We start from the raw sequence: 26,451 nt of genomic DNA, 5'->3' as shown, positions 1-26,451 counted from the left end.
CAGCATGACTTTGGCTCCATTGTTACATGCCACAAATAAGTAATATGTGTGCAATTATCACTGCATACTTGTGTGTTCTAACAATTTGAATGCAAAGTGTTGCACTTTACATCATTATTAAAGTGCATTCACTGTAGGATTAGAGACTCATGTATACACTGTGTGCCTTAACCATATTATATTATATATACTCCTTAGAATTATGATGAAAACCATTCTTACATTATTAAATGTATTTTAAAAGATTTATGTGATGTGTCTACTAATGTTTTATATTCGCATTTATAATGTAGTTATTAGTTGCATCTATATACATGTACTCAAGTTATTTCATCTGCATGCAATGTGTGATATCAATCCATTTCAATTTCAAAAGATATTTATTTAGGCTCAAAGGCCATAAAAGCACATGAGAGATCCTTAAATAAAACAAATGAAAGCATACAGAACAGGATTATCCAAACCTTTTGGTTACACATAAAATAAGTAAAATTAGCATAAAATGTAGGGTGTGCTGCATCGTTCAGTTTTAAAACAAGTGCATTCTAGTTGGGAAGGTTAGTAGGGGATAAATGTATTGCACATCATGGATAACCAGTGGCTTGTTTCTCAAGGGCGATGCATATTTTTGCCTTGCTCTCCATATTGCCATTAGGTAACAAGTTGGTGCAAAAATCAACAATTTACTGGTATCTGATCTCAGTATCCAGTGACCCTCTTTGTGCTCGATGACATCCATATTCTCGCACAATGGAATCATCCAACACCGCCTGCTACTCATAAAGACCAGGCAGAAGAACATGATGTGCTCTGTAGTTTCTTTGAGGGTGCCACAGGCCGGGCAGTGCCAGTCCTCATCTCTTGGAAATCATGCCCATTTGGCAGTGAATAAATGGAGAGGCAGGGTCCCATACCGAAATTGCAGAAAGAGACACCTGGTTAGAGGTAGCTCTGTCTTGTCCAGGAATTCCTCACTTGTGAAGGAGTCCATTGCTGTAAAGAAAACATTGGCTGGTGAACCCTGTTTTGCCTGTGAATGTAAAAGGGAGTCTTTGCATTGCCAAAAGGATGTTTTGATGTTGGACTTGGAATTTGACCCGGCCATGCCAGGGGCGCTCCACAGGTTTGCTTTCTCAATCTTTGCCAGGGTGACTTTCACATATTTTATCCAGGGTATGTTAAATGAGTCCAGATGGGTGAATAGTTCCTCTAAGCCTAGCCAATAAAAAAGGAGCTTTAGGGTAGCCCAGATTCCCCTCCAATAGAACATGGGATGCATTCATTGAGGCATTGGGGTCTGGTGTTGTGTAGGCATTTGTAGGTGTAGGTGAGTATCTTGAAGGTGACTCTTTACTCAACAGAGAGCCAGTAGAGCTTGCGTAGGTGTTGGCTGATGTGTTCTTGTTGAGGGACCCCAAGGATGAGTCTGGTGGCATTGTTCTGAATTATCTGGAACTTGAATAGTAGAGATTTGTTGATGCAGAACTAGAGGACATTTCTGTGTTCTAGTGTGATGGTAATGAGTGCGTGGGTGACCGTCTTCCTTCCCTCGGGGTGATCCATTTGAAAGTCTTACAGAGGATGCAAGGGTTTTAAAGCAGCTGGAGGTGACAGAGTTGACCTATCGATTCATGGAAAGGGAGGAGTTGAGAACAATGCTGAGGTTCTTGGCATGGTCTGTGGGCGTTCAGGGGGCGCCGAGGGCGGTGGGCCACCAGGTGTTGTTCCATGCTGAGGGGGCGGTTCCGAGGACTGCTGTTTCTCCGAGTTGAGTTTAAGGCAGCTGTTGCTCATCCAGGCTGCAATATCCTGCATTCCTTCCTGAAGTGGAGTCTGGTGGTGGTGGGGTCCTTGGTGAGAGAGAGGATGATCTGGGTGTCGTCGGCATAGGAGATTAGGCTGAGGCGGTGCTGTCGGACTATGGTGGTGAAGGGAGCAATGTAGATGTTGAAGAGGGTTGGGCTGAGTGATGATCCCAGTGAGACTCCGGAGTTGATTTCCATGAGTTCGGAGAGAAAGGGTGGCAGTCAGATCCTTTGGCTCCTGCCGGTGAGGAAGGATCTGATCCAGTCGACGGTGGTGCCATGTATGTCGGCGTCGTGTAGTCTTGCTGTTAGAGTGCGGTGGGAGAAGGTGACGAAGGCTGCCGACAGGTCAAGTAGAATTAGGGCTGCATTGTGGCCTTGGTCGAGGAGGTTGCGATGTCGTCAGTTGCTGCGAGTAGAGCGGTTTCAGGCTGTGGTTGCTTCAGAATCCGGATTGGGGAGGGTCGAGGATGGCGTTTTCTTTGATAAACTCTGCATTGACGTTCTTCTCAGCGACTTTCGCTGCAAAAGGGAGGAGCGAGATGGGCCGGTAGATCTAGAGACCAGTCAGGTCTGCTGAGGGCTTCTTGAGCAGAGGCCTGACTTCTGCGTGTTTCCAATCTTAGGGAAGGAGCCCGTCTCGGAGGTGGTGTTGATGGTCCATTGTAATACGGGTGCAATGGTGGTGGTGGCTCTCTGGTATATGTAGGGTGAGCAGGGATCTGTGGGGGCCCCAGAGTGGATGCCCTTCATCGTTCCTGCGGTCTCCTTAGTTGTGATCAGAGTCCTGGCAGAGATGATGGTCTGGCTGGTGTTTTCACGGGGTGGGCTGACTGTAGGGATGGGTGTGTGTTTTTTTGGAATTGTCAGAGAGGTTCTTTATCTTCAGGTGGAAATAAGAGTTGAGTTTTTCACAGAGGTCCAGGGAGGGGTTGATGTACGTTGCTTCTCTGCGGGGCTTGGTGAATTCCTGGATGATGCTGAAAAGTTTGTTGGAGTTGCTGATGTTGGTAAGGATTCTGTTGTGGATGAAGGTTCTTCTGGTGGTTCTGATGCATTGGTGGTAATCCATCATGGCGTCCTTGTAGGTGGTGTAGTTTCGGGTGTCTTGCTGTTTCTCCAATTTTTCTCCAGGCGTCTGCAGGTGCGTCTGTCTTCTTGGAGCTCGGTAGTGAACAAGGTGGCTTCCTGGGGTGGTGTTTGTCGGGGTTGCGTAGCTCGGTGAGTTTATCTGCGCAGTTGGCGATCCAGGTGCGGAATTCCATGGCTGCGAGGTTGGCGTCGGTTGCGGTGGAGGGGTTGTTGCCAGTGAAGGTGGTGTTGAGTTGTTCCTCAGTGACTTTTCTCCAGTTCCTGGGTGGGGGGCACGGGGAAGGTTCGGGTGGCTTGGGTTTGTTTACAAGGAAGTGTACAAGGAAGTGTACACAGTACTGGTAGGTCCAAGGGGGCTGCATGGTGTGGCTGAAGTGAATGCTGCTGCCTCTAGCGAAGATGGGGTCGAGAGTGTGTCTTGCCTTGTATGTCGGTGTTGTGACCAGCTGTTTCAGACCGATGTTGGTAAGGTTGTCGCGGAAGGTGGCGGAGTTGGGGTCCTTGGGGTTGTCAAGATGGAAGTACAGGTCTCCTATGAATATATAGTCCTTGGTGGAGATGGTGTGGGGTGCAACACTTTGAAAGTGGGAGCTCCATACGTGGTGAGGGTTGACTTACAAAATATTCACCAACATCCTCCACAAAGTAGAGGGAGCACTCACAGGGTAAAATACAGCTATTCAATAATCAATAATCCAAGAGCAAACGTGCTTTCGGCGACTTTCCTTTATCAATGCTCGTTGGGGAAAATCACTTCCCATAACAGTTTCATTTAAATTCATTTAACTGTGCTCCAATTGGATAGTGAGGTGTCAGCAGTGAGAAGGAACTAGCCGAGTTAAATGTTATAATCTCCGGCCGCCATCTTTGTGTGTTTAATACTCCATTAATACCAAATAGCAGTTACTGTGTTCCATAGATGAAATTAGTTAAGGTGCCTTTTATTATCAGTTTTGCCTTCAATAGTCATTGGCCACAGAACACAGTGCTGGTTTGTATGTCACACACACACAAATCAAGAGTTCACAATCAGTCCTTCTCATAAATTGTAGCCATATATGGGCTGCCACTCACTCAGCCAGGGGCAGATCTGTATTTCAGGCGTTACTCGCAATCCGGCACATCCATGACAGTCTCCATGTCTCCTCACGTTGATATGATTAAGAATCCTTAGCCAGCCCCCGCTCCACTTGTTGCAGATTTTATCGTACACCAATCCTCCAGCATTCAGTCACAGGAGACTAGCCCGATGGCCATATCTCCCCAGATTCAATAATCTCAGAGCTGTAGTCATTGAAATGTATGCCAAAATACTCTGACTACAACAGTTCTGGCTGCACAATAAATTCATAAACTTGTTTTCACCGGTGCTGCCGAACTCCTTGAAAGCGGGTGCTCCGTACGTGAGAGTGGACTCACAAAATATCCACCACATCCTCCGCAAAGTAGAGTGGGCACTCACGGGTAAAAATACTGGTATTTATTAATATAAGAGCAAACGAACTAAAAAAGTTCTCATACCAGTTTCATTTAAATTCATTCAAGCTGCATCGTAATCGGACCCTTAATGATGCACAAATAATAAATAGTTGCTGAAATCTATTTTCCACACATTATCATGTTTGTGCTGTGCAGTTTTATCAGTAAAATGTTATGTGTGTGCAAATGTAGTGGCCCTTTCCATGAAAGCTGTAATGTCTGTGAATTACATTACTCTACCATACTATGCTTAAGTAATATATTTGCAACAGTGTACTCCAAAATTCACCACTAGCTACATATTACACCCTCACCACACTTCTGCTGAATGGACAAAGTTCATTTGCTACACTTTTTCTTTGTGTGACACTTGCATTTTTCACAGTCTCTTTAACTTCTGTTATGTAAGATTGAAGGCAGCACCCCCACTCTGAAAACTGTTGTTCCACACCGAGTGGTAGAAGTGACACATTGTTGTATGCTATGAGGAATGTACATCACCATATATTTGCTTCAGGGCTGCAGTGAAGTAAAGATGGTACTGTGATACTCATAAGTGAACCTTACCACGTTCAGTCAGCAGGGTCAAAGGGGCACATGCATCATTGTAGGAATTTGCATTTCCTAAATTGCGAAAATTAAGGAATCGCAATTTAGGAATTGCAAAATCCTATGCATCAAGAAATCCTAACATTTTTTAGGATTTCTTAATTTTCGGAATTTGCGATTCCTTAATTGCGAATCGCAATTAAGGAATGGCATTACATTGATTCCTATGGGCCTAGAGGCCCATAGGAATCAATGCCGTTTTGCATTTCTATTTTTTGGAATTCGCAATTTGTTGATGAATTGCAAGGGTGCAGAGGGGAGTCCAAAGGACCCCCCCTGCACCCCAGAAATGTATTTTAAAGTGCATGTTTCACACACACATGTCCTAAGGACATGTGGGTCTGTAACATGACACTTTTCAAAATGCATTTTTGTGCTTTTTTAAAGAATTTCGTAAATTAACACGAGGGTGGTCAACCTCGTGTTAATTTGCACTTCCTATTTCGAAATTCGCATTTTTAAAAAAATTGATGCATTGCATTTAAGGAATCGCACAAATGCGATTCCTTAAATGCATTCGCATTTTTAGGAAATGCAAATAAAAGCGAATTTTGAAAAATTGTTTCATGCATCCCAAAAACGTATTTAGGAAGCGCAAATGTCCGAATTTACCGATTTGCACCGTTTGCACTTCCTAAATAGGTTGATGCATGTGCCCAAAAGAGTTTTAATGTAGCATCACGTCTTAAGTCATAAAGTAGTATGCACCATAGGAAGGTGTAGCATGCTTATATTAGTCTCATTAGGGAAACATTTATCATCCATGTGAAGCCCTTTAGGAGAAGAACCCACGGGTGAAGACAGACTTTTTCTGACGGATTCGTATACAGTCTTACACGAATGTTGCCTTCAGTGGCATCAAAAAGTTGCCACTCTCTGTAGCTAGGCTTTCATTATTTCTGGAGGTTTCCACAGTAGAGATGAGAGAAGAGGGAAAAAAATGGCTCCTGACTGACAGCTGTGTCCAACATGTTTTCTCTGTGTTTTGGAGGGAGGTGGGAGATGGCCAACATCACAAGCTGGAAAGTCCCTCTGGCTAAAGGCCATAATACATTTCGTGATATAAAGTCATTGCCAAGATGTGACCACTTAGTTGAGAAAGGTTTATTGCTTAGTCAAGGCTGTGGCATAAGAATAAAACCCAAAGGTTTTAGTTCCTTACAAGGATATGGCCTAAAAAATATTTGTTTATAATGAATCATACTTTCCATCATTTTTTAGAAAAATGTATTGTTATTATTATTAGATATATAAAAAATGGAAAATACTTTTTACAATATAGTGTAGACATGTATTAATTCATTGTCATGATGATCATTATAAACAGTACAGAGTTAAAACATGAGACGCAAATGATGATGGCAATGCGGTAGTGAGACTCATCATGACAATGAATTAATACATGTCTACACTATATTGTAAAAAGTATTTTCCATTTTTTATATATCTAATAATAATAACAATACATTTTTCTAAAAAATGATGGAAAGTATGATTCATTATAAAAAAATATTTTTTAGGCCATAGCCTTGTAAGTAAATAAAACCTTTGGGTTTTATTATTATGTCACAGCCTTGACTAAGCTATAGACCTTTCTCAACTATTTGCTTTCCCTATGTATAGCTAGTCCAGTCATTATATAAGGGTCCCCTTCTTTCCAATCCAAAAAATCAAAAAAACAAGATGTGACCACTACCTGCTCTCTACAGCTCAAGAACAGTGGCTTCCTCCACTGGAGTCCTATCAGGGTGATGCCGCTATACCTGCTTTTTCCACGTTGGCAATAGTGGTGGCACAAGCAGATGACAAAATATGTTTAGATGTGCACACAAAAAAATGAGCTTAGGGGGGCGTGGCTAAGCCGCGGAGCGAGATGGCAGCGGTTTAGAGTAGCTCCGTCACTTGCCCCTTCCCATGCCTATCCACCACACATATCCAATAGCCTGGCAGGAGATTGCATTTTCGGAACACTTCTGGGACATAGCGTGGAGGCGGCGACTGCCAGAGTTGAACGTCTGCAGTAGAATTCAAGGTACGTCATATTGAGGCCTGCGGGGAGAAAGAAAGCCGGGGTCTTGCGTTGTGACGAGGGCAGAGCAGCGCCCGGCAGTTCCTACACCACTAATACCGTGCAACACCACTGAACAAACGGCAACCTGCCCCTGAGAGTGGAGGCCGTCGGCGATCCCCCCTGGACCCCTGGGTGGCACCTCTCATTGGGGCACCGCTCACGGACAACAGCATTGTTGAGCACACTGTCCGCTGAGATGACGTAGACTGAGGCCAGATGAGTGAGAGGAGACCGGGATAGACCAGCGTGCAAAACGCCTGAGGCCTGCAGTGGTGAGTCTGAATCTCAGACCAGCCTGTGTGAAGGGAGGCGGAGCGGATTGCAGCAACAATGGAGGCGCTTGCGGGGGCACGGGGCGTGGCCTGCCAAGGAGTCCCCCCAGCCTAGGCGGCTACATGAGATGGGGAGCGATCCACCTACCTTAGTTCCGCAATACGGTCTTTGGCATATTGTGCGATTGCCCCAGGTCTGAATGCTCCTATAAATGTTAAGGAAAACGCCCGCACTCTGCCTGAGAATATATAGCGCAGTGTACAGCAGAGGGGCCTAACACCCGATTCGGCCCGGCCCCGATGCACAGCGAGGAGCAGCTCAAAAAGACAGCTGATGCACAACTCCACAGCAAGGGGGAAGCTCATACCCTTGGAGCTTGTACCCATAGTAGCAAGCCCGCATAAATTGGCAGGAGATCCGGGACCGCGCCTATCACTCGGCAGAACACCACAATTGGCGAAGAGGGGCAATGAAATGGGAGGACATATCGACCATCCCTGCCTAGTTCAAGAGTGCTGACGGAGAAGAGAAACCGCCACTGGCTAGCTAGCGGAACTTTAGACTGTGTTGCTGCTGCTCTCTGGGCCCTCGTGAGTACTGGGATCAGCGTCCCTCAGTGGAGTGCGTACTATAGCACATTAAGGACGGATCCTTGTTATGGGCTTTAATCCATCTATCCTCTGACTGTGAGTCCGGCCCAGCGAAACTACCAGTGAACCCAAGCGGTGAGAGAGAACTGCCCCTCTTGCCTGGAGTAACTCTTGCCTGCCGGTCTGCATCTGCCTCTTCAATCGAGCAAGACGTTGACAAGAGAAAGGGCCATAATGTTGTCGTCACGGGGCGGCAAGTCAGTGCAGCAGACTCGGCTGGACCTTTACACTCACCCTAAAACTTCGCTGTCTGAGCCTTCACCTATGGGCAAGAGTGGCAGAAAGCAGTTGGAGACAGGTCTGGAACCTACCCACAAAGATGTCCTGGAAGCAATTGCAGGGATCAAGATGTCGCTGGAGCATAAGATGGAGGCCCTCACCGTGGAAGTCAACTTACTCCGAGCGGACCGGAACAAAAATAGCGAGAGGGTCAAGCAGGTGGAGTTGACAACTGCGAGCCTAGTGGACGATACCACCCAGCTGCAAAGGGATGTCAACTCCAAACCTTTTGGAAATATGCAGAATCCAAGCTAGACGATTACGAAGAACGTCTACGGTGCAACAAAGTGCATATCTTGGGGGTCCCGGAAAAACCAGAAGGACAAGCCACTGACCTCTTTGTGGAAGATCTCATCCTGAACCATCTGCAACCCAAGGGTCTTGGGAAATTCTTCGTCATGGAAAGAGCCCACAGGGCCCCGAGGGCTGTCCAAAACCGGGAGCCCCTCCGCGTCCAATCCTGGCCAGAGTCCTAAATTCTCGAGACCAAAATGTGATACTTCAGCATGCCACATCAGGACCCCCACTTCGATACGACACCGCAGAAATAATTTTCTTTCCAGACTTTACTCAGATGGTCCAGAGACAAGAACACTCCTTCCAGGGGTTTAAAAATTATTGAGAGACAAAGAGTACAAGTACGCCATGCTGTTCCTAGCCAGGCTCCGTGTCGAGGCCGAGGATAGGGCCTGGTTCTTCGAACACCCGGAGGCAGCAGCGGACTGGTTGGAGAGCCGCTGAACACCATGTTTTTTCCTAATTGGGGTCACGTATAGAGATGAGATGGCTTTGGGACGATGGCCCTAAATGACAGAGATGTCGGCTGAGGAGTTTATTAGTCATTGGGGTTTGAGGATCCCGCACTGTGATAGTGTTGACCGCCTACGGGCAAGAGGACTCTTTTCATTTTAGTCCTGTATTGATATACTCCTGAGGGCATTCATTATTGTCAGATCAGTGATGGGGAGGGGGGTGGGATACCACGTACCCTACTTGTCTTCATTTAGTTAATGTGTGCGGGTGACAGGCACTCTGTTAGTTATTGCATGGGTATTTTGAAGCCCAGAGGGCAGGGGTGCAGGGAGGGGGGTGGTTGGGGAGGGTTGTTAAAATTTGAAGATTTTCAATTGTTTGAGACATTGGTTTTATCGACAACACCACAAGGAGATGCAACACAAGAGCAGTGTAGTTCTACTATAGCAGATGGGTACACAATGGGACACAGGGATTAAGACCATCAGCTGGAACATCAATGGGCTTGGGAACAAAATCAAGCCTAGCATGGTCCTTCAGCACATTAAGAGGCAAGCCCCCGACGTTGTTCTCCTGAAAGAGATGCACTCGGTTGGGAATGTGTGTAGGGCATTAAAAAGGGGAGGATATAAACTAGTGGCGCACGCCGGCTTTACGTCTGGGTAGCGGCGAGTGGGCATATTACTTAAAAACTTGTTCCCTTTCACTCTGCAGTCCACATGGTCTGATAATAGGGAAAATATATAGGCATTTCGGGACTCTGGGAGGGTAGAACTGTCACATTTGTTTCAATATATGTTCCCTCTGGCCTTCAGAGTGACACTTTTAAAGATTTGGGAGCAATACTATCGACCCTTCCAGAGGGGCTCCTCTTGTTGGAGGGAGACTTTAAAGCAGTAGTATCTGGGCAATTGGATCGTCACACTCTGCGGAACATTAGGCCTGCACAAAGTTGGTTACCTGACTTCTTAGAAGCCATGGGACTGGTGGATGGAGGGAGAGTACATAATCCGGGACTGGCTCAGTATACCTATCTATCGAGTGCCCCCGAAGTCTGTCACGTATTGACTATATGCTAGTTCCAGCTACCCTAGCGTTCGATATTCAAGAGATTAGACATTTAAGTAGAGGTATTTCAAACCATTCACCTATCAGTTCACAAATAGCCCTGGGTCAGAGGAAATCGTGGAAAATTGCCCCAATTAACCCATGGAACCTCAGAGACCCTGACAACCGGAAGAAAATAATCCTAGGTACAGATTTATATTTTTAAGAAAATGAGGGTACAGTAGAATCCCTCCAAATGTTGTGGGAAGCCTTTAAGTCAGTGGTCCGAGGACAAGCCCTGTCACTGATCGCTGGCAAGAAAAAAGAAAAGCAGAAAGACTTGATACAGGCAGAAGACAAGGTACTAGGGCTGGAGAGGAAATTAGAAGTGTCAGTAACCCCCCAGAAGCTGCACCTCTTGCAGCTCAAACAAGATGAATACAAAGCCATAGCTACAGACAGAGCTAAAGTCCAGGGACGGGAAAAGCAAAACAGAATCTACGAGCACGGGGACAAGGCAGGAAAACTGATCACATGGTTGGATGAAAAAGAATGGACTAGCCGTATCATGCCAGAACTTCATGTGGAGAGCGTTGGCCCAGTCTCTGATCCTCAGGAAATAGCCGACCAGTTTGCTAAACACTACCAAACGGTATATGGTACGGAAGGGATGTATTCATTTGTAGAGAATTTCTCTCTGCTCCAGGATATCTCGCTCCTCACACTGACAGACGATAACAAGGACTATCTAGAGTCCGACTTCACAAATGAAGAAGTGGCCCAAGCGATACGTACTATCTCTTCTGGAAAAGCATCGGGCCCCAATGGTCTACCAATTGAACTTTACAAACTCAGACCAGACAAACTGGCCCCATATCTCTGATCCATGTTTAAGGACAGTAGGGACAAGGGAATACTCCACTTGGACCAAAGGATAGCAAATATAGTGGTCTTTTACAAGGAAGGGAAACCCAAAACCAGTTGTGCCTCGTATAGACCAATATCCCTGCTCAACGCAGAACCCAAAATCCTTGCAAAGACACTGGCGATCCGATTGGTAAAGGTGATAGACAATTTGCTACATCCTGACCAGTCGGGTTTTTTGCCGCACCGTAATACCTCCATAAACCTGAGCAGAGTGCATGGAGCCTTGGGCAGAGTGGCGACTATCCAAGAGCCAGCGGTTCTGGAGTCGCTCGACGCCACTATGGCGTTCGACATGGTGGAGTGGCCATACCTGTTTGCTGTGTTGAGTAAAATAGGCTTGGGACCCAGCTTTGTGAGCTATTGTATTCAAAACCCATGGCCCAAGTAGTGGTGAACAACCGCACATCACCAGTGTTCTAATTGCAGTGAGGCACTAGACAGGAGTGTCCGCTGTCCCCATTACTATTTGCTCTTGCCCTGGATCCTCTGGCAGCGTGGACCCTCAAGGATCCGGTGGTTCATGGTATGCGCTGGGCAACAGATTGGGAGGATAAAATGTCCTTATATGCAGATGATATTCTTTTGTATTTACCGTCTCCTAGGGCATCCCTGATATTTTTATTATATATGCTTGCTGTGTTTGGCAGGTATTCTGGCTTCACTATAAATCGAACAAAATTGGTCATCTGTGTCCTACGGGGGAGCCTCCTGCCCTTCGCGGGAACTGCCCACTTCAGATAGCGACTGAGGGCTTTCGATACTTAGGCATCTTTGTCTCTCTGAGCCCTATGACCCGTTTCACACACAATCTTCTGCCTCCGATGCAAAGGATGAAAAATGACATAAAAAGCTGAAAGTCATTACCCCTTTCACTGTTAGGTAATGCGGCTCTTTTTAAAATGATGGCCCTACCCCGCTTCCTTTACGCCCTGCATTATTCAATGGATTCAGTCCCTTAATTATAGTTTAAGGAAATAGAGAGTCTGCAGAGGGATCTTCTATGGGATGGGAAACCTCGGATTGCACTACCCAAGCTCACCCTGAACTGGTATGACGGAGACATTAGTCTCCCAGACATTAAAAAGTATTATTGGTCGGCCCAATTGGCAGCCATTAATCAAGGGACCTATGGAAATTTAGGGGATCCAGGTTACGCCATGGACAGATGGATCCTCCCAGGGGGAGAGTATGGTAGGGCACTCTATTCTAAACCTGGTAAACATCACTTAACAGGATCTACTGCACATGCAGTCCATGTCTGGCATGTAATGAATAAATATCTGGGGTGGGACGGACGACTTACCCGGGTAAAGCCTCTGTGGAACTCTCAAAAATTGAGGAACTTGTGGCAAACTAAGGGCTTCGATAAATGGGACCTGATTGGGATCTCTCAGTTAAAAGATCTCTGGGTCAAAGATGGAATTGTCACTTTCCATTCACTGCAGAAACACTATAACGTTGCAGAGTCTGAACGTTATAGATATCTCCAAGTCCGGCATGCCCTCTAAAAACACCTCACGTCAAGTCTGCCCTCCCACAAGCCTCCCCATTGAAAGACAGGATATTTTACAGCAATCTGCCTGACAAGACCATCTCATTGATATACAAAAAACTAATCAACAACATGGAATATCCACTTCGGCCGCTCAAAGAAAAATGGGACTGGGATGGCCTTGAGCTAGGCGAGGAAGACTGGTGCGACGCAGTCTCCTCTACATAGAGTGTATGTCGATGGACCCAGATTGGTGCGCATGGGTAGAGCAGAGAGTGGGGAGTGCAGACGTGGGTGTGGGAGTGAGGCACCTTTTTCCATATTCTATGGGAGTGTGAATACATACAGAATTATTGGAATGCCTTACACCGCACTCTCAGCGAAGTCCTAACATTAGAAATGCGCCCTGAGGCGTGAAGGTGCTTATTAAACATTTGAGAACCGACTGACCTTAACTCTTACACTAAATAATGGATGACATTAGCAGTAATGATCGTGAAAAGGAATATAGCGCAGAACTGGGGTGCTAATCAGTCACCTACGATCGGAAAGTGGAAGGAGGACGTGGATTGGTACATGTTCTGCGAAAAGTCGGTCTATATAGCCAGAGGATGTCCTGAGAAATGGAACAGGGTCTGGGGGCCATGGAACTCTTACAGGGGAGACATCTGCACCCAGCCAACACCACCAGGGGAAGACAAACACCTTATACCCACCAAATGTTGAATAATTTACGTTGTATATAGAAATTTCAGTGTACTAGTTCATATGCGTGATGTGTTTGCTGTCTCCTACTTGTGTCACAAACTCACTTGATATGTCAATGATGTTTAATAAAAAGAATTATAAAAAAATAAAAATGAGCTGATGTTATAGGAATTAGCTCAGTGCAATGCAAAATTTGACCTCAGTATGTTTGCTAGTAAATGTAAGTTGCATTCCATCAACTGTGAAAAGGAGATGCCCAACCAGTTTTCTAAAGCCAACACAACTAGGAAAGTGTAACATGAAGTCAGAAGTGTATACAGCTTAAAGTACAGACTAGGTGTCATGGACAGATGTACTGAATCATCTGACAATTGAGTGCCTATCCAATGTTCCCTAGACCAAAGCGTGTGATGAAAGGAGGTCAAACAATGAGTGGGTGTTCATGGTGTAGCGTTCACTGCCTTCTACCAGTGGATTAGTGTGAAAAGAGATTTGGTATAGACATTAGATCAATTAGTTGCAGCAAAACCACATGTAAGGTTTGAAGATTCAGCTTCAAAACATTTGACATTCCTGAGAAGGCTAAGTGAAACTACTCATAATCTATATGGCCTTACTGTTAAAAACTGTGTACATAGATCACAAAATTCAAAGGCTTCATTAAGTTCCTTCCCATAGTTGGCCCAAAATAATAGGTCAAATTGAATATTTGTTTATGCAGGTTGCTTGTACGCTAAGGAATGTGCAAAGGGATCAAGGGCCTGATTATGAGTTTGGTGGTCTGATGGACCACCAAACCCATAGTGACAGTGCTGCAACTGCCGCACAGGCGATCTAGCAGCTGTAATATGACTTTGGTGGTCAAACCGCCATAGGACCACTGCTACCACACAGTCTTGTAGCGGTCTTAGGCCACATTATGCTGAGGGGGCAGCTGCTGCATCGCCAAGCATATTATGAGTTTTCTCATTGCCCTCCTTTTCATGGTAGTGAGCATGCCATGAAAAGGGTGGCAGTGAGGAAACTAAGATGGCCTGACAGGGCCCCCTGGTGCCTTTGTGCATGCAGGGGGATACATTGTGTGCCCCTCTGTCTTTCTGCACCCTAACTACCTGCAAGGCATTGACTTTACAGTCCATGCCATGTTGGCAAGCACTGTGCGGAACCCACAGCACTGCCTTTCTAAAGCTCTCCTATAAGCCTTTGAAAGGCAGTGCCGTGGGCCATCCGCCGCAGGACTGCCAACCCAGATCACAACTTGCAATCTGGCAGGTGGTCGGCGGTGGAGTTGGGTCATGTGGAAATGGGTAGAGCTGTGCCCGACCGCTCCCACACCACCAACTCATAATCAGTCCCTAAATATTTCCCACAATGTAACCATCTATGATGTGAAAGTATTCTTCACTTGACATGAACAATGGCAGAACTTTGGAAATGTAATGACACTGGAACAAATTGTTGCCACAATTTAACAACTGAAGGTGCATATCTGCATTTACAGATCCATCTCGTCTCAAAGGACATCATTAAAAGTTGCCAGGAGCAGTATCTACGAAAGGTCTGGGGTCAAGAGATGCATAATTTCCAGGTCTGGAAACAAAAGGCATCTTTTTGCAGGTACAGACCTAAACTCAGAAAAAACACAGCCAGAGTGAGATAAGGGGGGGGGGGCAAAATAATAACAGTCTAGACCTTATCTGTCTCCATCACAATGGGGAAAGCAGACAATGATCACTGCAACCAGCTCACAAAGTGGCATGGCCAGAGACAGACTTGGCGCTATTGCTCCCCTTTACTCCAACACTCTGACCCACACTATCGACCTAACGCCATTGACCTCATCCTCAGTCTAGATTGTAAATGGCAAAGTAAAAACCGTGGGATAAAGGAAAGTCTGTGAGATCACTGATATAATATTGATCCATAAAATATCAAAATACAAAAATATCAGAAATTAAATATTGAAATGTCAAATCTGTATACTTAACTATAAAAAGGACAAATATGGAGAACACAGATATCATAACTAAAAAAATGTTTTTTTACATATATCAAAAACAAAACTTTCGGACACAAAAATATTGTTACCTTTAAATAAACATATAAAATGTTAAAAATATCGATTCACTCAAAATATACAACATTATCACAAAAATAAGTAAACAATCATGAAAAAAAGATGAAAAACACTTTTTACATAAAACAATTACTTCTAATAAACCCAGAAATTGTTCTACACATATTTAAATAAAATAAAAAGATATTGCATCAGCAAAATATTTACCATATATATATATATATATATATATGAACCAAAAGAGTTGCCTCCAAAGAAGAAGCCACACCACGGCAAGTTGAACCTTTATTTGTAGAATGCAGGTAGCACAGACCAGCTGCTCCTTCGCAAAATGTCTTTCAGCCAAACGCGTTTCGGGCGTGTGGTCGCCCTTGTTCACTGGCATGGGGAGAAGGCAGCTAACGCACCACCTGCGCAAATTTGAATGTCCCGCACCAGTGGGCGTATGCGCGATTTGCATACTGGTAGTTGTAGTGCATTTTTTGAAATGTTCACCCCAGTGGGTCGCATGCCTTGCCCCAACAAAATGTACGTATTCATACCCAAGTGGGCTGCTCGAAGCTGACAGGTCTGGCATCCTGCCCATACTCCTTCCACAAAGCGGACTTGCCATCCCTGCAGCGTCTTGGATTGTTGTCGCTGCCGGCCCGCCATGATAGCAGTGGGGCTTCCTCACGGCGGGGCACGCCGCTAAACATGAACCAAAAGAGTTGCCTCCAAAGAAGAAGCCACACCACGGCAAGTTGAACCTTTATTTGTAGAATGCAGGTAGCACAGACCAGCTGCTCCTTCGCAAAATGTCTTTCAGCCAAACGGGTTTCGGGCGTGTGGTCGCCCTTGTTCACTGGCATGGGGAGAAGGCAGCTAATGCACCACCTGCGCAAATTTGAATGTCCCGCCCCAGTGGGCGTATGCGCGATTTGCATGCTGGTAGTTGTAGTGCATTTTTTGAAATGTTCACCCCAGTGGGTCGCATGCCTTGCCCCAACAAAATGTACGTATTCATACCCAAGTGGGCTGCTCGAAGCTGACAGGTCTGGCATCCTGCCCATACTCCTTCCACAAAGCGGACTTGCCATCCCTGCAGCGACTTGGATTGTTGTCGCTGCCGGCCCGCCATGATAACAGTGGGGCTTCCTCGCGGCGGGGCACGCCGCTAAACATGAACCAAAAGAGTTGCCTCCAAAGAAGAAACCACACCACGGCAAGTTGAACCTTTATTTGTAGAATGCAGGTAGCACAGACCAGCTGCTCCTTCGCAAAATGTCTTTCAGCCAAACGCGTTTCGGGCGTGTGGTCGCCCTTGTTCACTGGCATGGGGAGAAGGCAGCTAACGCACCACCTGCGCAAATTTGAATGTCCCGCCCCAGTGGGCGTATGCGCGATTTGCATGCTGGTAGTTATAGTGCGTTTTTTGAAATGTTCACCCCAGTGGGTCGCATGCCTTGCCCCAACAAAATGTACGTATTCATACCCAAGTGGGCTGCTCGAAGCTGACAGGTCTGGCATCCTGCCCATACTCCTTCCACAAAGCGGACTTGCCATCCCTGCAGCGTCTTGGATTGTTGTCGCTGCCGGCCCGACATGATAGCAGTGGGGCTTCCTCGCGGCGGGGCACACCGCTAAACATGAACCAAAAGAGTTGCCTCCAAAGAAGAAGCCACACCACGGCAAGTTGAACCTTTATTTGTAGAATGCAGGTAGCACAGACCAGCAGCTCCTTCGCAAAATGTCTTTCAGCCAAACGCGTTTTGGGCGTGTGGTCGCCCTTGTTCACTGGCATGGGGAGAAGGCAGCTAACGCACCACCTGCGCAAATTTGAATGTCTACACTACAACTACCAGCATGCAAATCGCGCATACGCCCACTGGCACCCCAGAAAGCGTAGTATTTTGAAGCGCCCCGGTGCGCGAACCGGGAAGCGTCCCGTTAGCGCCAATGTCGCGATCGAAAACAACATCGTGACGCGTCGCGTAAGCGTGAGGTATCCCGTAGCTGCGCGATGTGTCTTATGACGCGCTGTGTAAACGCACCCGGAAGCGCTCTGTGACGCGGCCCGGAGCGCGTAACGTAAGCGCGCCGGAGCGCGTAACGTAAGCGCATCGGGTCACGTGACTTGAAAATAACACTTTTCATTGGTTCCTAATACTTTTTTTTCCTAATGAGGAAAGCCCCCACCTTTTTTCCTCATTCTTACTTTCTTCTTTGAGAGAGCAAGAGCTATTTCTTTGTGAGAGACCAATAATGGCTACTCTACTTGCTGCTGCTGGTGCTCCAACACCTCCACCAGCACCACCACCAAAAGGACCACCACCACCTCTGCTTTTTAGTGGTGAGCAGGACGAAGAGGAGGAAGAGGAGCAGGAGGAGCAGGAGAGACAGTTCCTACAAGAGCAACCCCACTCATCTCATGTAAAGTAGCACTACATTTGGCAATTCTTTACGTTTCCTGCAGGACTGAAGAAAGTAAAATGTCTAATTTGCAAGAACATCCTTTCACGTGGCAATCCTGCTAAAAAATATAGTTTTGGCAACCACACCATGATTCGCCACATGGAAAGGTGGCACCCAAATAATTTAGCCCAAGCACAGGTGAGAGCTATGGCTGAAAACCCACAGACCCCTCAGCCTAGCACCTCAAGTGCGGAATCATCTTTTGCAGCACCTGAAGGTTGTCAAATGGTGCCCAACATCCAAAGTAAATTCTCAAACTACAAAATAGTTTGTATTTATTGTGGGGCTACTATTGCTTGTGGTGAAAAAAGTATCACCTTAATTAACAGAGCAGATGAAAACCACAAGTGCTCTCACAAACGAAAGCAGTGATTCTTTATTTATTTTTTTTTGCTCCTGTTGAGCCATTTTCAAATCCTTCTGTTTTTTTTGAAGTACTAAAAAAACAAAAAAATATATAAAATTGTTTTGAAAAACCAAAAAAAGGAAAAAATGTTCACAAAAAAAAAATATATATATAAAACAACAAAAACAATTTTAAAAAAAGTTCTTTTCAGAACTACCTCCCATTTATATAAAATGACTTACATTTTAAAACTCTGCCATTCTCTTTTCTCCCCGGTGCGCTCCCCGGTGCGCGTACCGGGCGCTCCCCCCGCGAAAATCGAAAAAAAAAAAAATCCCCCGCCGGGCCCTTTTAAAGCCCCCACATCAAACCTAGGGGGTCAGGGGGGTCTACCCTGCCCCCTTATGGTCAATTCCCCCTTTTATTTTTGCCACCTCTTGTGTCTCAATTTTACCGAGAGACAAGTTGGCGGCTGCTCCGGACTGTTTAGAATGTTTACAGACACCTGAGAGCCAATCAGCTTTCCGCGCGCAGGTCGCGTGACGCGCCCGGTACGCGCCCCGGTTCGCGTACCGGAGCGCTGCTATAGATATATATATTTTTTTGAACCTAAATTACTCAAAATCCACTGGAGCACATATCTTCAGACATAGCAAAGGCACATCGGGCTACCAGTCCCTACAATTTTGCCAAGTCTGGTGTAAATCCATTCAGCCGTTCGGGCTAAAAGTGAGGTTGACCGCCCTATGGAAATTAACATAGGGAAAACGTGTTTTGGTACCCCCCTTTTATCTTGGCCCCCGCTTGACGCATCCCCCCCAAACTTTCAGCGAAGGACCGGAGCTCGTCGAGGCCATTTTGAGGAAATTTTCAGGCAGATTCGTCAACCGGCGCCAAAGTTATTCCAAATAGAATTTTGAGATATAACATTGAAAAAAATCCTAACTATAACTATATAACACAACACATTTCAAGCTAAAAAGCCCTTGCTCGCGTGTAATATGTGTACATGCCATCTTACTTTTTAAACATTAAAGTGGACACACCCCTTAGCCACCATCACAGGTTACATGATCATAAGTATAGAAACAGACTATATACAAATTGCTTACTTCTATCGTGACTAAGCACACAAGCATATTTAAATATTGCAAAACATATTATATTCATTTAAGCACATGAACATTTTTAAAATGTACATAAATATGTGCAAAAAAGGCTATTTTTGTTATTTAACATATGACTATAATTGGATAAATCCAACATATGCCTGCTTAATATAGTCATTTTCACTGATGTCTCACTGGATAAATCCTTACAAAACCATGTGTTAAACTGTGTATGTGCAACATCATTTTTCCTTTTTTTTCTCTTTTTATGTTTTTGTGCAAAATAAGTGCAACGTGTGCAAAAAGTGCAAATATAAAGTGCTCACATAGACAATATATACTTATATACAATTATTGAGCTGATAAAGTAATTCATTGAGGCAAAAAATATATAGCTAAAAGTCACTATATCAATAACAGTAAAATATCAACAAGGGACAGAGTACATTAAAAAGACATATAAAAAGTATAGTAACTTGCATTAAAAATAATCTTAGTTTACTAAAATCAGACCATGAGGGAAGGGAAGGAAATCGAAATTCATCAGAGTTTATCTATATTTATGTCAAAACTTTATCATGTTCATACACGCCAGAGATATTCATGCAGAAATTACTTCTTTCCTACCTATAGGAAGTTGTGCATATCATTTGTAGTATTTAAACAGTTGGGCCATTTGCAGTCGAACTCTAAAATAAATTTGGTCTCTAATTGCCTCAGATGACGTTTTCTATTACCTCCTCTTCTAGATTTGGCAACAGCATCAATTACATAGTAAGAGAGGCAATTGATATCATTGGCATGAGTTCGCCTAAAGTGTCGAGCCACAGGATATGCCGGATCACTGTGGAGAATGGCTCCTATATGCTGCAATATCCTGACGTGCACCTGCAGCTTCGTACTACCAATGTAGTTAAGGCCGCAGGTGCCCGTCATGACATATACAGCATACTCGGTTTATCAATTGTATAAACCTTGAATAGAAAAAGGAGTCTCACTGAATGGGGTAGAGTATTCAGAAATGTTTTGGCCAAATTTACACGCTCTGCATATTGTACATTTTTAAAAACCTTTTATGGGTTGTAACCAAGAAGTAACCTTTCTTAATTCTGGTGAAACTTTATCTAACACAGTGCCCATAGTTCTCCCCTGTCTAAATGTAATGATTGGGGTATCAGCCAATCTATCTCGGAGAATGTTATCAGTGAGCACTATTGGCCAATGCTTATTGATAATGGATCTTACCTTGCGTTCATCCCTATTATATGTCGTAATAAGTCTGGGAGTATTTTTAATTTTAGGTTCTGCTAGTGATTCTGGGACTCTTGTTCCTTTCTTTTGTTGGTCAAAAAGGCTTGTTCTAGGTCTTATACTAGCCTTCCCTATTGCGTCTGCAATTATTTTTTCAGAGTACCCTCTAACTTTTAATCTGCTCACCAGATCAGACTGACATCTAACAAAATCCACCTCATTGCTGCAAATACGTTTTAGTCTTAGAATTTCTCTGTATGGAATTCTAGTAATGAGGTGTCTAGGGTTAGAGCTTGTTGCGTGCAAAGTAATATTACCAGAAGTTGGTTTCCTATAAAGGGTACTCTCAATTTTGCCAATATTGACATAGAGCCTTCCGTCTAAAAATTCCATCTCACTCTTGTGGATGTGGGAAGTGAATTTAAGATTCAGAGTGTTTTTATTTATCTCATCTACGAAGCTATGAGCACCTTTTTCACTTCCCCTCCACAATATAAAAACATTGTTGATGTACCTTAAATAAGTGACAACGTGGGAATCATAGAGCGCCTGATGGGTGGTTTTGAGGACCCACTCCTCCCACCAGCCAACATGCAAGCATGCATAACTGGGGGAGAAGCAGGCCTCCATCGCCACACCCCTCAATTGTCTAAAAATATCCTTATCAAAAAGAAAAAAGTTATTATTCAGGCACCAATTTATGAGCTCAAGGATCACCTTGTTGTGTTCATAATAGGTACTAACCCTAGACTCCAAAAAGTGTTTGACCGATATCTTTCCTTGCTTATGATCTATACTCATATATAGAGATTAAGCATGGGCGAAAAATCCGTTACGCTCGCGGATTTTGCGGATTTTCGGTAAATTCGCAATCCGCGAACGCTCACGAATTTACAAAAAAATCCGCAAATTCGCACGCAGCGGATTTTTTTTTCTTGGTGATACAATTTTGCGGCGTGCGGGGTTTACTTACCGTCATTCAGCGTTTGCCGAGTTGTTTTTCTCGATATTTTGCAAGTGCTGCGCCATTTTGGATCTTGTTGCGGGATCCCGCGGGAATTTGGCGAGCGCGATTACGTCATCGCGGCTTGCCAACTTGCACAGCGAGAGTTTGTCAACGCGAGTACGCCGTGATCACATATCGCGGGACTTCGCAATTGCGAGCTTGTAGATGCGGCGAGCAGCAACAATCTCGCACTCGCAAAAATACAAAATTTGCAATTCTGCACAAGAAATCCACCAGCAAGCAGCATAAACCTTCTGGAAATGATGATTTTTATCTGAATACCTCCTCAGTTTGACATTTGCCTGCACTTTTTTTGCGAGGAGTCCATTTTGGGGAGGGGGGTGGGAGGAAGGAAGTGCCCCACAGTCTTCACCTTCCTGTTCCTGTCCAGCAGGCTCCTCCCAGTGCTTTGTCCATCTCCTGGTCACTTTTCATTTGGATCTGGAGCTGGAAGGATTACTTTTTGTGGATGCTGCTGGATATTTGGATTTGAGGCCTTTTTGAATTTCTTTGGATCACTTTTGGATTAGAAATTTCACAGTTAAGTTTGTTTGGGGCATTACAGTTGCTGCAACTACAATTTTGGAATTTTCGATTTTTGGGCTGTTTTGGGGCCTTTTGCCCAGGGGTACTCAGTGGTGGGTGCACTGAGTCTTTCTGTGGGGTGTTTTGAATATAAACATCATGGAGGGGATGGATGGCTTGGGATTGTGCTGATTTTTCTGTGATTTTCGTTTTTTGGCCTGTTGTTGTGGCCTTTTCACCAGGGGTAGTGAGTGTTGCATGGGCCTAGTCTTTCTGTGGGGTGTCTTGAATTTAAACATCATGGAGGGCCTGGATGGTTTGGGATTGTGCTGATTTTTCTGTGTTTTTCGATTTTTTGGGGTGTTCATGGGGACAGGCCATGTGGGTGGGGGCCATTTTGAGTGCTGCTACAGGCCATGTGCTGGGAGGGAGGGGGCCATTTTGAATGCAGGCAGTGTTGATAGGCCTGCAACCATTTTGCCTAGTTTTCAACCTTTATGCCCAGGGGTAGTGAGTGTTGCATGGGCCTAGTCTTTCTGTGGGTTGTCTTGAATTTAAACATCATGGAGGGGCTGGATGGCTTGGGATTGTGCTGATTTTTCTGTGATTTTCGTTTTTTTGGCCTGTTGTTGTGGCCTTTTCACCAGGGGTAGTGAGTGTTGCATGGGCCTAGTCTTTCTGTGGGGTGTCTTGAATTTGAACATCATGGAGGGCCTGGATTGTTTGGGATTGTGCTGATTTTTCTGTGTTTTTCGATTTTTTTTGGTGTCCATGGGGACAGGCCATGTGGGTGGGGGCCATTTTGAGTGCTGCTACAGGCCCTGGCCATGTGCTGGGAGGGAGGGGGCCATTTTGAATGCAGGCAGTGTTGTTAGGCCTGCAACCATTTTGCCTAGTTTTCAACCTTTATGCCCAGGGGTAGTGAGTGTTGCATGGGCCTAGTCTTTCTGTGGGGTGTCTTGAATTTAAACATCATGAGGGCATGGATGGCATGGGATTGTGCTGATTTTTCTGTGATTTTCGTTTTTTTGGCCTGTTGTTGTGGCCTTTTCACCAGGGGTAGTGAGTGGTGCATGGGCCTAGTCTTTTTGTGGGGTGTCTTGAATTTAAACATCATGGAGGGCATGGGATTGTGCTGATTTTTCTGTGTTTTTTCGATTTTTTTGGGGTGTATAACTGAACTGATGTTCCTCTGTCTTCCATTGCTTTTAGGTGCACAAGACTCAAGAGAACCACCAGTGCCAGGAAGAAGTCCTGCAGCGGTGTGTGTGTGCAGCATAACGTCACGGGACGTCACGTCTGGCCACAGACAACTCTGCAACTCGTGCAACTGCGGCCTGCTGTTCTGACCTGCTCTGAAGAAGATGGCCCCAAAAAAGTTCTCCGTAGCTCCTCTAGCAAGAAAGTTGCCAGTAAGGAGCAGAAGAAGCAAGTTACCAAGGAGGCTGGTGTGCCGGCCGCCGCGTTTTTTGGGAGTAAAAAAAAAAGTACGCCTGCAGCAGCAGCGGGATCTGCTGGGGACCAAGCTGGGAGCAGCACCCCCGCTCCATTGGGCTCAGTGCCTCCACCACCACCACCACGCCAACTTAAGTCCAAGCCCTTGAGTGCTGCAGAGGCAGTCAGTGTACTTCTTCAATCACCATCGACCAGTGATGTAGGCTCATCGCAAGAAAGTAGCAGCAATGTCCCTGAATCAACACAGGTTGTTGTAACTCATCTGACAAGTGTTGAACAACCACAGCCGCAACAACAACCACATGTGCAAGTACAAGCCCAAGTACATGTGGAAGGAGAGGCAGCGCAAGGAGATGCACAAGCAGAGGTGCATGGAGGGTCACAAGTGCCGACAATAGTTGTTCCTCCCGAAGTAGGGGCACATCAGGAAATCGACAATCAAGCCGAGGTATCATTTGAGGAAGCTACTCCTCCTGATGATCATTCATTGTCTTCCACATCCCTAGCAAGGAAAAGATTAAGGGGGGTGTCTACATCTTCTTCAAGCCCACCTCCTTCTGATGAACTGGATGAAAATTGGGAACCACCACGGCCATCTGAGAGTGAGGCACACCATGATCTGACAAAGGTACTTAAGCGTAAAAGGAAGGTCGTCGAAAGACTCATAGTTATGGAGTGTGATGAGGCTCCACAAGAAGTGGCGGATACTCCTGCTGATGAAGACTCTCACGACGACGACGCAGTCATCATAAAGGTCACTGCAGCCCCAGCGGGCATGCAGCAAAAAGATACTTTGACCCTAGCCCGAGAAGCTGCTGAGCGTGATGATGTTGTCGACGAGGAGGCAATGGAAGAAACGCCACAATCATTGGAGTTAACTAGTACACCAACACCTACCGCTTCCATATTTCTTAGTCGCCAGAAGGGACCTCCATCCACCTCGACCTCAATTAGTGGTGGTGAAAGTGCAAAACGTGTTGCGTGCTTATCTAGGATCCTGATCGATACTGTGACCTTATGCCCCTATTCGGCTATAAATCCATTTATTCCCTATATTGGCATAACCGTTCAAGTACAATATTCAGAAAGTCATCTCTGGCCTCCCACGAACAGAGCCACATTCCAGAATAGTTCTCTGCCACTTCCTTTGCAACCAATTAGTGCAATGACAGAGCAGAAGCCACTATCTGATATTCCTAGATTAACACTCCGAGTTCTTCAACAAGATAAAAACTCAGCAAACCTGGAAATCCCCGCTTGCTGTGTTTTGATTAGTAATGGAACTCTAATGAGCAACTGATAGCTATCACTTCCTAGTGACATCTTTAATTGACGTCTTATGTCCACCAAACTTACGTCAAACAAGGCACCTTTCAGGTATAAATACTACCAACGTTGCCTTAAGCAATTGCTGGTGTCCCATTGCTGTTGTATGCTGTATGCAGTACGCTGATGCTGCTGCTGTCCCGTTGCTGTTGGTGAAGCTACTGATACCATTATCGCTGCTAAAGCGCGAACGATGGTGTGGTGAGCTTAGGAGCTGAACAGCCGTCCTCTGCAAAGAGCCCAGCAGATGCCAGCTGCCCGCAGACGCTGTCCCCCCTCCTCCTCCTCGACGCGCTGAAGAGAGATGCTGCCTTTCTCCTGCCGAGAAATCCAGATCCAGCGTTTCTGGTCTACCCTTGCGGGTGACTGGGATACCGAGACCCCCTGAAGGAGATACCAGACCTCCATCATTCTATTCAGAGGTATGGTGTTGACTAAACCCTTAGTGAGAATTCTTGAAGCAAACCTTGGCAAAACCAACTTAACTTAAAGCTACTTACTTACTCCCCTTCCACGTGTTAGGCTTAGGTCAGGTACACTGGGGTAGGCGTAGTTAGAAGCACCAGTTGAGTATTTTAGCCTAATGTATATATGAATGTATATATGTTTTATTACTTTTAAACCATTGTATGGCTAAGAAACCATATCAATGCTTTTACAGTATTATCTCGCAATACTTATCTTACTGTACGTACTTTTTATAATAACAAGTCTTGCAATTGTGGCAATTCATTTCTCTTGTACGAGAAGAAAGACTGTTCAATAAATGTTAACCCTTTATTGACAAACGCCCGTCTCTCTAGTCTCTACATATTGTGAAAGTAATCTGCACTAATCTGACCGAGTAAAATAACTGTCTATTGTTTCACACGACCCTAGAGATTGACTCTTGATCTGAGGAGCAAAGTTGTCATGTTGCACGGTTGTTGGAAAACTGAATCCCTTCTTGTCTGTGCCAGGGAAGCTGATCACTTCCTATGCAGAGAAGAAAGTTTCCAGTGACCTCTGAGCTAGTTGGTAACACACCCAATTAAGTTTAGCATAGTCAGTGGAGGCCTGGAAGAACCGCACTTCTACGTCGATACTACTGTTTATGTTATTCCAATGCGCAGGGCCTAGTGGGAAACTAGGAACTACACTACATGGCGCCCAAACGTTTGGTAAGGCGATAAACTAACGCAAGACGTTAGAGTAACTCAGTCGTGCATATTTCACACCCCTTTCTCCCGTAAATACTCCAATAGACGTCTGGAGTGGGTGAAAGGTTAAAATCCGCCCGAACTCAGTAGGAAGAGATTCCTATGTAAAGCTCTGGTTTATTCAACGTTGAAGGATACAGTGTTCCAAAATATTGTGCACCTAATCTTTGTCTCCTTGGAGACCAACTCTGCAAAAACTTTTCTGATAATAAAATGTCAGACTTAGAAAACGGAACCACTGGGTTGCGACTCAGCAGGGTCCCGAACACACTGACCCGGATGCAATTATCATCCCGGTCCACTTAAGAAAATCTATAACGTTAAAACTTATAGAGAACGGACTGACACCGCAAGGTGGTACAGTAATTTTCGTGATAGAGGCACACGAATATCGGCAGACAGAGGTATTCTATTCATGGATAAACTTTCCAGCGGCAAACGGTAGAACAAAAGAGTTTCACTATTACAAAATAGAGGAACCTCCGGAAGAGTACGCTCCTTTCGAGGAGACTGAAATC

The sequence above is a fragment of the Lissotriton vulgaris genome, chromosome 4_1 (genome assembly GCF_964263255.1).
Source record: "Lissotriton vulgaris chromosome 4_1, aLisVul1.2, whole genome shotgun sequence".
Lineage (NCBI taxonomy): Eukaryota > Metazoa > Chordata > Amphibia > Caudata > Salamandridae > Lissotriton > Lissotriton vulgaris.
The sequence above is the reverse complement of the archived record's forward strand: the minus strand, read 5'-3'. Positions refer to the sequence as shown.